Source organism: Cibotium barometz, chromosome 36, assembly GCF_041138505.1.
Source record: "Cibotium barometz isolate CiBa-2024 chromosome 36, ASM4113850v1, whole genome shotgun sequence".
Taxonomy (NCBI): Eukaryota; Viridiplantae; Streptophyta; class Polypodiopsida; order Cyatheales; family Cibotiaceae; genus Cibotium; species Cibotium barometz.
Window position 1 is genome coordinate 2,136,666 of NC_141081.1, and position 10,068 is coordinate 2,146,733.

Consider the following 10,068-nt stretch of genomic DNA (forward strand, 5'->3'; position numbering starts at 1 on the left):
TAGTAGTCATTATTTACTTCTACTCATGCATAGCTTTTCCCTCTTCCAAGGGTTCTTCTATCAACACCTGGTAATGGCATCATATCATGCATCCTAAACATTTCTCTTGGTAAATAGGATGCATTTGGCTGCCCTACGACCATATTGGGTTGCATTCGTGGTGCTGGTAAAGCTAATGGCACTCTGGGTGGTGTTGGCAATTGTGCTAAAGTGTTGGATCCTTGAGTATTTGCACATGGCAATATCGAGGTTCCTTAGTCTTTGACAATGAGCACAATATAGTAACTGCCTCGGTCTTAGGTGAGGACATTCAGTGCTCATATGATTTTGTTTACAGATTGAGCAACAAAATAAATCTCTTCGGGGGTAGAGATAGGCATTCTTTGATGCTTCCCTTCCATCCCAAGATGGCAGTACTGAATTCTTCAACTATCATTTTTCCAACTTGCTTGTTTTTAGGTCTCGCGTCCTAATGACTAGAGACTCATGATGTTGCTACTAGCGAAGCTATCTTGGCATCTTCTAGTTGTGCAATTCAAGCATGTTATCTTCATACTCGGTAGCCTACTTACAGAAAGTATCCAGAGTAGTCAGTTGGGCTAGCATGCATCTTACGATCTCGTACTCCTCTTTGGAAATAGTTCAATAATTGATCATCAGTTAGCCTTTCCCTCAATTTGCATCTTGAGTTTAGGTGCTTGAGTTGAGAAACATAATCCCTCATGGATTCATTTTCTTTCTACTTGATGTTATGGAGCTGGCCACTTCATCTATCACCACTTTGAGCGAAGCTTGGTATGAACACATTCTTAAGCCGAGTGAAATTGACTTTGTCCTCAGGCTTTAAGGTTTGATACCATTGGTGGGCCTTCCCTTCTATAGTTAGAGAAAAGGCATATATCATGGTCACATCGTTCACCAGCCCATAGGTTTCACACGTTGACTCAAAGATCTCTAGGTGTTGGATTGGGTCCCCATCTCCTAAGATTTTTTGCATGAGTTTCAAAATGATGTGCGGCTTCATCGGAGATGGTTTAGATTTAAGGGCAGTGCCTAGTTTCCTAACTATGCCTGTGCCCATTTTCGTGGCCATATTCAACAAATCCGCCCTTGTGGCCGTATTTAGATCTGTGTGGAGATCCACTATTGGCCTCCGAGAAGCTATCCCCCCCACCTAGACCTTGTCCTCTACCTCCGTAGGTCCTTCTATCCAATCCGGGTCTACAGTTCGATTCAAGAAATTCCTCATCACCTAGCTCTTCATTTAGCGGCCTTGGCCCGCCTTTGTTGAATTAAGAGTTCCATAATCTGCAAGAATGTGGGATTATTGATCATTTCATTTATCTCCTCCCTTATCCTCCCTTATGTAGAGCCATCCATCTTCTCCTGCAGATGGCCTAGGTCGATTGTCCACTACTTCTTGCATTTTGAGGTCTTCCTCATTTATGGGTTCTAGGGCGGGTATCCCTCCTTCTATCACTCCCACCCCCATATTATCCATGGCATCTCTAGATGTTTGTGTTTCCTTGCCACATGGCCGTATAACAAAAGAAAATGATCAATTTTCCTCTGTTCCACCATCATTCTACACGTATCGATCTCTTGCCTTTTTAAGCTCAGAAGCAGCATTTGATGCTTTGCTTCAACCATCTTAATGTCAACCTCCAATTCCTCAGATGTGGGGAACAAGATTTGACCCGTCTTGATAGCATTTTCCTTATCTCGCTTAACCCTAGGAGTCTTTCCACTAAGTCTCAAGGTGTTAGTGATTTTGCGGCCAAAAGTTGGTGTTGTTAAGCTTGATTTTGGACCGTGTCTCGTGCTCATTGGACAGACCCTTGTTTGTAGATTGAGCTTTATCTTCTGTTCCTGATTGAAGACCAAAGAATCCCCTAGCTACTATATCAAATATTCCATTGGATTTCATAGGAGAAGAAGCGGGTTTCCCTTTCTCTCCAAGTCTGGAGAACCTTAGTCCTTCTTCCATGGATTCTTTGCTCTACTGGTTTCTACAGTGGTCAGATTTCTCCAAGCTACAATACTCAATTGAGTGCTCTTGCTCTAACGACCTGAACCAACACTTTTCTAGTAGAAGGATCCTAGAGGGTAATTAGATGCACTGTCATCAGGGGTAGGGTCATCTCCAATAAGTTTTCCTAACCTCAAGTTCATGAGAATACAGTTCAGGTAGCCAACTCACTACTCTAATTTTTATGATTGGTTATCTGTCATTAGACTGACGTTTCACGTCGTGAAATGGGTTAACATCATGAATTAATTCTCACATTGTGAGATGTATTCATGTTGTGAATAGCTTGTGTTTCATGCCTTGAAATTTTAGGATAGAATTGCATTAATTTGAGTCGGGGAGATTACTATAGTGTACTTATGACTCTCTCTTGCCTATGATCTGACAATCCTTCAATCCATGAACTTGACCTATCTCACATCGTGAAATGGTAGTTCTATCTCATGTTGTGAGATAGAAATGTGTTTCGCGTCGTGAAATGTACCCGTTTCATGAGATAAGATTTTTTCAGTTTCCTTGTGTGTCAGTCATGTCAGGATAAGATGCACTAACTTTAGTAAGGCAATCCTGAGATTTTTGGTGCTAAGGCGGGTAGGATCTCATGCTGTGAAATGAAATTACATCTCACGCTGTGAAATGCTTTCTTGCACTTTCATGCGTTTGTCAGTTGAGCCAACATAATGATAAAAAAGTAATTTGGAGTTTGATTTCTTTACCAATGAATCTAGAATGGCCGTGTCTAACAAAAGGAATGTAATGCAAGTAACAAACACAACCAATGGCTCCTTATTTTTGTGATTTTTTGAGAGAACAGAAAAAGGAGAATCACCAACTTCTAACTCACGATAGCAAAATTGGTGATAAAAACAACAAAATCAAAAGAAAACCAAAGTGTTTCTTTCCTCCAAGCATTACCAAGTACTCACACACACTTCCAACACACAAAAATTTCCACAACTAACCTAATTTCTTCTCTTTGACACAAACCTTATCCACACAGTACTTCACAATGCACTTCCAGAATGCAAAGGTAACAATGAATCTTGCATAGTGGGAGCTGGAGCTCTTAGAAGATGGAAGAAATAATGGTGGTTTCCTTGGCAGCAGCACCAAAAATGTTATGGCCTACTACACCTTCCAAGAGAACTCCACACATTCACCAATGGAACAAGTAGTAGACAACAACCGTCATAGGGTACTTAGCAAGTTCCAAGCTCATGTCCCTTGAAGGCTCTCTAAGCTTGCTTGTAGAAGCTCCAATCCTCCAATATCCACCTCCACTCTGTCACAGCGTGGAGTTGCTTACACCACAATGCAAGAAGGCAATCGTCCTCTCACTCTCCCACACCCAAGCATAGAAGCCACACATGCACTAGAGTACACTCTCTGTCTCTCTCAAAGACAAGACAAGAGCTCTCATAGCACAAAGGGGGATTGTGTCTTTTCATTATTATGAGAAATTGCCTTATATACAACTGGCTCTTATTCAGACTTGGGTGCCCAAAACTTACTAACTAAAGCCTTGGCTAGCCAATAACTCATAATCTACAACCTTTATAGTGCTATTACATAACACTTATTACTGTCCTTGTTGATGGGAGGAGCATCTTAATCCAAAACGGGATTAACAATGCCTCATACAAGGATTGGATGGGGTCTAGGTTATACCTAATGGATCTGGTAAAAGTAGAAATTGGATACACCACTGAGAATCACGTGGCAAAATATAGACCCAAATAAGCGGGTAAACCCAAATTTTGTTTGAAAAATCTTAGAAAAGTGATAAAAATTAGGAAATTAGGCACGAAGCCACCAATCGTCTCTTGCAAGAATTCATAGGAGGATTCATATGCATTTTATAGTACAAGTTTTTTTTGGGTAGCTATCATACCTACTAGTTAGCCGAACGCTAGGCCAATGTGTATGATGCCTCCATGTAGGAATCTCTACTACCGATACATCTTTACCATGCTTTGCGAAGACATATTGTATAGTATATAGGGGGTAGTCCTAGAAAGCCAATACATTACTTTCCTTGCTCCTTGATTCCAATCCTTGAACTCTTTCATATCTGTAACCATTGGATTAAGCTTTGGTATCTCTGGTGCCTCCTCATCATGTTCACCTTCAATGTAGTCCCAGTAACCTTTTCCCATCAAGAAATTGGTCAATTTAAACCTCCAAGCATGGAAATTGTTCTTGTCAAGCTTCTCTGCAACAATCTAAACCTCCAAGCATGGAAGTTGTTCTTGTCAAGCTTCTCTGCAACAATTTGATTTATTCCATCATTTGACTTCTTGTCTCTACAACACAATTTTACCAAAAGCAGTACTCTTGTTTAACCTGCACAAACTATTGTATTCTCCAGCAGTACTATACTGCATCCAAACTGTCACAACCAGTGACCTCAATTTGTATACATACACCCAATGGCAACTTTGAGACCTCTTTGCAGTATACACACAGTGTCTGCACAACAAATCGCCCTTCCTATAGTTTCAAAAATAGAGTTCTGCAGAGCATCGAAACTTACCCGTAGTGCTGGTGAACGCCTGTGAACCAAAAAACGAAGGTCCAGAACGCCAAAACGTATTTTTGGCCTAAAAAATCCATCTAAAAACGAATAGTATAGCTCCTCAATCGGAGTTTGTTTGCCGGTGCCTCCCGAAGAGCTCGCGACAAGGGTGTAGTAGCCAATATAAAGGGAGAAGAGTAGATGAAGCTCTTACCCTCGTACCGCTTCTTATGCTTCTCTTGTCTACTCAGCCCTTAGCATGAACCAGGCTCTGATACCATGAAAAGATGCAGGGGAGAAGAGAGCTTGAGCTCTTGCAATGGGACATACACACTCACACAAAACTTAAAAGAGAACACACAAGGTGAGGGGCTGAAAATTCTTCTTCTTCTTCACACAACAAAATGTTGAAATATACAAGTGAATGGGTGTGTGCGGGAACAAGCCCTTAGCAAGAGGCTGTAAAAGAGAATCTATAAATGAGTGAGAAGCAGTGAAAAGGTGAGAGGTATCTAGTGGGAGAGAATAAAGGGTAGCATGAGAAGATTTAGGATGTGTGGAGATATTCTAGGAAAAGTGAAGAGGTGGAGAGAATCAAGCAAAAGAGGTGGAGTGAATCAAGCAAAAGAGGTGGAGTGAATTAAGGAGAGATCAGTGGGATTAGATGCTTGGCATCTTGTGGATGTAAACTCTATAAATTGAGGCATTGGCCTAATGAGAATTTCTTGGTTTTTGAGTATCCATGCCTACATTAAGCTATCAATTAATTTCTCACTAATCTCATCTTAATCATCATCTAATCTCTTTGTTAATGATATTGATTCTTGCATTTGATCCACCATAACTCATCACTTTGCTTGTATTTTAACATGGTATCAGAGCCTAGCTTAGGATCCATCCAATTTATGAGCTTATTATCTTGCTAATCATCTTCTTAATTAAGATTAGGAGATAATCAAATTTTTAGTCAATTTTCAACAAGTTCTCTGCACCCCCAGTTGGTGGAAGGGCTTGATCTCCCTCCATGATATCCCTCCAGGCTTAACATTAGGCAATAGACTCTTAACCCTCCCACGCATCAGCTCATCTACTCATATCTTCAAATTGCCATCGGGACCTGCAGAAATCCGCGAAATTGCCAGTGCTTTTTTATGAGAGTAAAGCTACAAAATTGTCCTCACTACTTGGAATTGGAAGCAAAGGAGCTAGCCCAAGGGGTTTTTGGATGCTCTAAGCATGCTAGTCGCCTCAGAATCTAGAAATTCTTCAAGGAAAAGTGGAATCAAGCTCTACATCAAATTTGCAAGTGACTTTGGTAAAACAGAGATTAAGCATTCAATGTTTGGTCAAATCTTTTGTTTCTTGGCTTGATACTCTACTAGACTAACTGCTATTGATGGCTTTGAAAAGGAGTTGAGCTCATTTGAATTCTAAGGCCCTAGAACTGGCCTCCCCACACACACTCTGTTTTTTGCACACAAAACAAGGGATTATTTTGCTAATCAGTGATTAATCAATACTAATCACTATATTTTGGTGCAATTGAGGGTTCAAATTTACCATTGGGTATCTGATACACATCCCTATCACTTCAGATTATAATTTAGAGATGGTTTGATGCTCCAACCATTCAGTACAGATTTGTTACCCTTGGCTTTATATAATTTTTGGTGAATTTATATTGATAAATCTATTGTAATCATCACCTAAACACTAGATTGAGTTGTAAAGGGTAGATACTACCCTTGAATCTTGAATTGGATCAAGAGGTAAGACCCCCTTCACATCATCATGAGCACGACACAAGAGATAGCTAAATTTAATGGGGAGCAGTTTTATACATGGCAAACAAAAACCATGTATTTGCTCATGATTGAGAAAAAATTTGTGGGGGCTAGTTGAGGGAAGAGATGAATGCCTAGAGGTGATTAGGGAAAATGAGTGGAAGAGCAGGAATGAGAAAGCATTAGGACTCATCACACTCAGTTTAAATGATGAAACCATTCACCACATCACACAGGGATACAATGGGCAAAAGATGCATGGGATGAACTCAATAAATTATTTGGCACTCAAGCAAAAAATTCAAAGATAAATCTGCTAATGCAATTCTACAAACTTGATATGAAGAAAAGTGAACCTTTAATCACACACTTGAACAAATACAAAAGCATTAAGCAACAACTGGCAGCCATTGGTAAGAAGGTAGAGGATGATGAGGCACTAGCAATGCTTCTAAAGAGTGTGGACAAAGGAGAATATGAAAACATTGTGGCAACCTTAAAGAATGTACCTGAATTGAAACTACATGAGATAGAAGGAGCTCTACTAGAGCAAGAGACCAAGGTTAAAGAGAAGAAATGGGTGGACTCAACAGCTGGAGAGGAAAAAGCATTCTTCACCTAAGGAGGATTCTCACAAGGATGAGGACAAGGAAGAGGCAGAGGAGGAGGAAGGACCTTCACTTGCCACAACTGTGGGAAGCCAGGACACATGGCAAGAGATTGCTACAGCAAACCTAGTGGAGAAGGAATGACATTGGCAAACTTCATGGAGACTCCTAAGGAAGTGGAGTCAGATCATCTTTTCTGAGAGAGAGAGAGAGAGAGAGAGAGAGAGAGAGAGAGAGAGAGAGAGAGAGAGAGAGAGAAACCCCACAACCCAATGTAACCTACTCCAACAGAGTAAAACCACCTCTGCTAAGCCACCAATGATGTAGGCGATGTGGTAGATGTATGTGTGAGCACTTTAGTCAAGGGATCACGGGCACTTGTAGTAAGCCTTGGACAGATAGAGAGAGAGAGAGTGTCAAGGACTATGAGTTAGGGACTTGAGGCATTGGTTGCGGGCTACCAGAGGGAAACTTGGTATAGGGTTCAGGTGTGCTAGGATTATTCACTTGAGGGGGGAGGTGTTGAAATATACAAGTGAATGGGTGTGTGTGGAAACAAGCCCTTAGTAGGTAAGAGGCTATAAAAGAGAATCTGTAAATGAGTGAGAAGCAGGTGAAAAGGTAAGAGGTATCTATTGGGGGAGAATAAAGGGAAGCATGAGAAGATTTAGGATGTGTGGAGATATTCTGGGAAAAGTGAAGAGGTGGAGAGAATCACGCAAAAGAGGTGGAGTGAATCAAGGAGAGATCAGTGGGATTAGATGCTTGGCATCTTGTGAATGTAAACTCTATAAATTGAGGCATTGGCATAATGAGAATTTGCTGGTTTTTGAGTATCCATGCCTACATTAAGCTATCAATTAATTGCTCACTAATCTCATCTTAATCATCATCTAATCTCTTTGTTAATGATGTTGATTCTTGCATTTGATCCGCCATAGCTCATCACTTTGCTTGTATTTAACACAAAAGAGGTCTACAAAGAAGATAAAGTGACTAACACACATAATATAGTATATACAAGCGGTCCATAATGTGAACACGCTAAGAGGAGTGAGTAGATGTGGACTAGTCAGTGTAGTCTACCTGTCGAATCTCTGGAGCGAAGATATGTTGATGCCAGCTACCAAACCCGCTAGTGATATAAATGTCAAACGGTCATGCAAGCACCTCGTGAGTGTTAGCTCATATTAAGCTTAACATCTTAACACATAGAATCCATGGAGGAAGGGCTAAGATTCTTTGGCTTTGGAGAGGAAGAAAAATCCTCTTCTCCTGCGAGATCCTCTTCTCCTGCGAGATCCACAGCGGAATCTTTGATATGGCTAGGGGATTTTTTGGTCTCTAGCACAGCGTGGAAGATGAAGCACAATCTGCGGGCATGGGCCTATCAACAACAAGTGTGGGACACAATCTAAGACCGGATTTACTAACCCAACTATCTGGCCCTAGGAATGCTAATATAGTGACATTAGTGGGATGACCCCAAGGGTTAGATCTGATAAGGAAAGCGCTGCTAGGACATGTCAAGTCTTTTTCCCCACATCAGAGGAAATGGAAACGGGCTTGAAGAGAGCTAAGGCAGAGAAAAAATTATGGCTATTGAGCTTAAGAGAAGAAGAGCTTGATATGTGAAGAACGAGGGCGGAACAAAGGAAAATGGAGAATTTGAACCCGTTTCGACCACATGGCAAAGAACTAGAAACATCTCGAAATGCCACTGATAGCATGTGGATGGAAATAATAGAGGAAGAATACCAACTCTAGAACCCATCAATGAGGAATCAAAGGGAATCAAAGGCTGATGAAAGCCTTGAAACACAAGAAGAGAAGGACAATCTATCTAGGGCACCTGTAGAGGGTGAGGATCATCTCTATACAAGAGAGAGGATATACAAGAAAGCATGGAACTCCTAATCCAACAAAGGCGGGGGGCTGAGGCCGCTAATAATGAGCCAAAAAATGAGGAATTACCCAGACCCAGCCATAGACCCGAATTGAATAGAAGAACCTATCTAGGAAGAGGATGTGGTCTAGGTAGGGGGTAGCTCCTCAGAGGCCAATTGTTGATCCCGACACAGATCTAACGCAATCACAAGGGTGGATCTGTTGAATATGGTTGCGAAAATGGGTCGAGGTATGGTTAGGGAACTAGGTACTTCCCGGAATCCAGACCATCCCAGATGAAGCCACATATCATTTCAAATCTTGTGCAAAAATTCTCTCGCGAGATGGGGACCCGATCCAACATGTAGAGGTCTTGGAGTCCACTTGTGAAACTTGTGGGCTAGTGAGCGATGTAACCATGACCCTAGACGGAAAGGATCACTAGTGGTATAGAGAACCTTAAAGCCAGAGGGTAAATTCAACTTCACTCAGCTTAAAAATGTGTTCATATCGAGCTTTGCTCGAAGTGGTGACAGATGGAGCCCTGTGGCTCAGCTCCACAATATCAAGCAAAAGGAAAATGAGTCCATGCGGGTGGCTCAAGCACTTGAATTCAAGATGCAAGTTGAGAGAAAGGCTAATTAGTTATTTCCTTACATCTAGAGAGGAGTGTGAGATCTTAAGATGCATGATTATCTAGTGTTAGCTCGACTGGCTACTCTATATACTTGCTGTAAGCTAGCAATTGAACATGAGGACAATATGCTTGAGTTGTCACAACCAAAAGATGCCAAGGCAGCTTCAGTAGTGGCAACTCGCGAGTCTCTAGTCATTTTAGGACATAGGAGCAAAGAGCAAGCAAGTTGGAAATATGATAGTGGAAGAACTCAGTAATGCCATCTTAGAGAAATTAAAAGTAAGGGATGGGAGAGAAGCATCAAGGAATGCTCATCTCTACCCCCCAGCCCCCAGAGAGAATTGATTTGGTACTCAATTTGCATACAAAATCACATGAGCACCGAATTCCCTCACTTAAGACCAAGGAAATTACTCTATTATGCTCACTGTCAGAGATTGGGAAACCGTGACACTACCATGTGCAGATATCTGAGGGACTTAGCATAACTTACAGCACACCCAGAGTGTTGCTCTAGCCTTACCAGCACCACTAGTGAAAACCAATGTGACTTCATGGTAGCCAAATCCATCCTACGTACCAAGAGGGATGTTTTGAATGTACCAAGA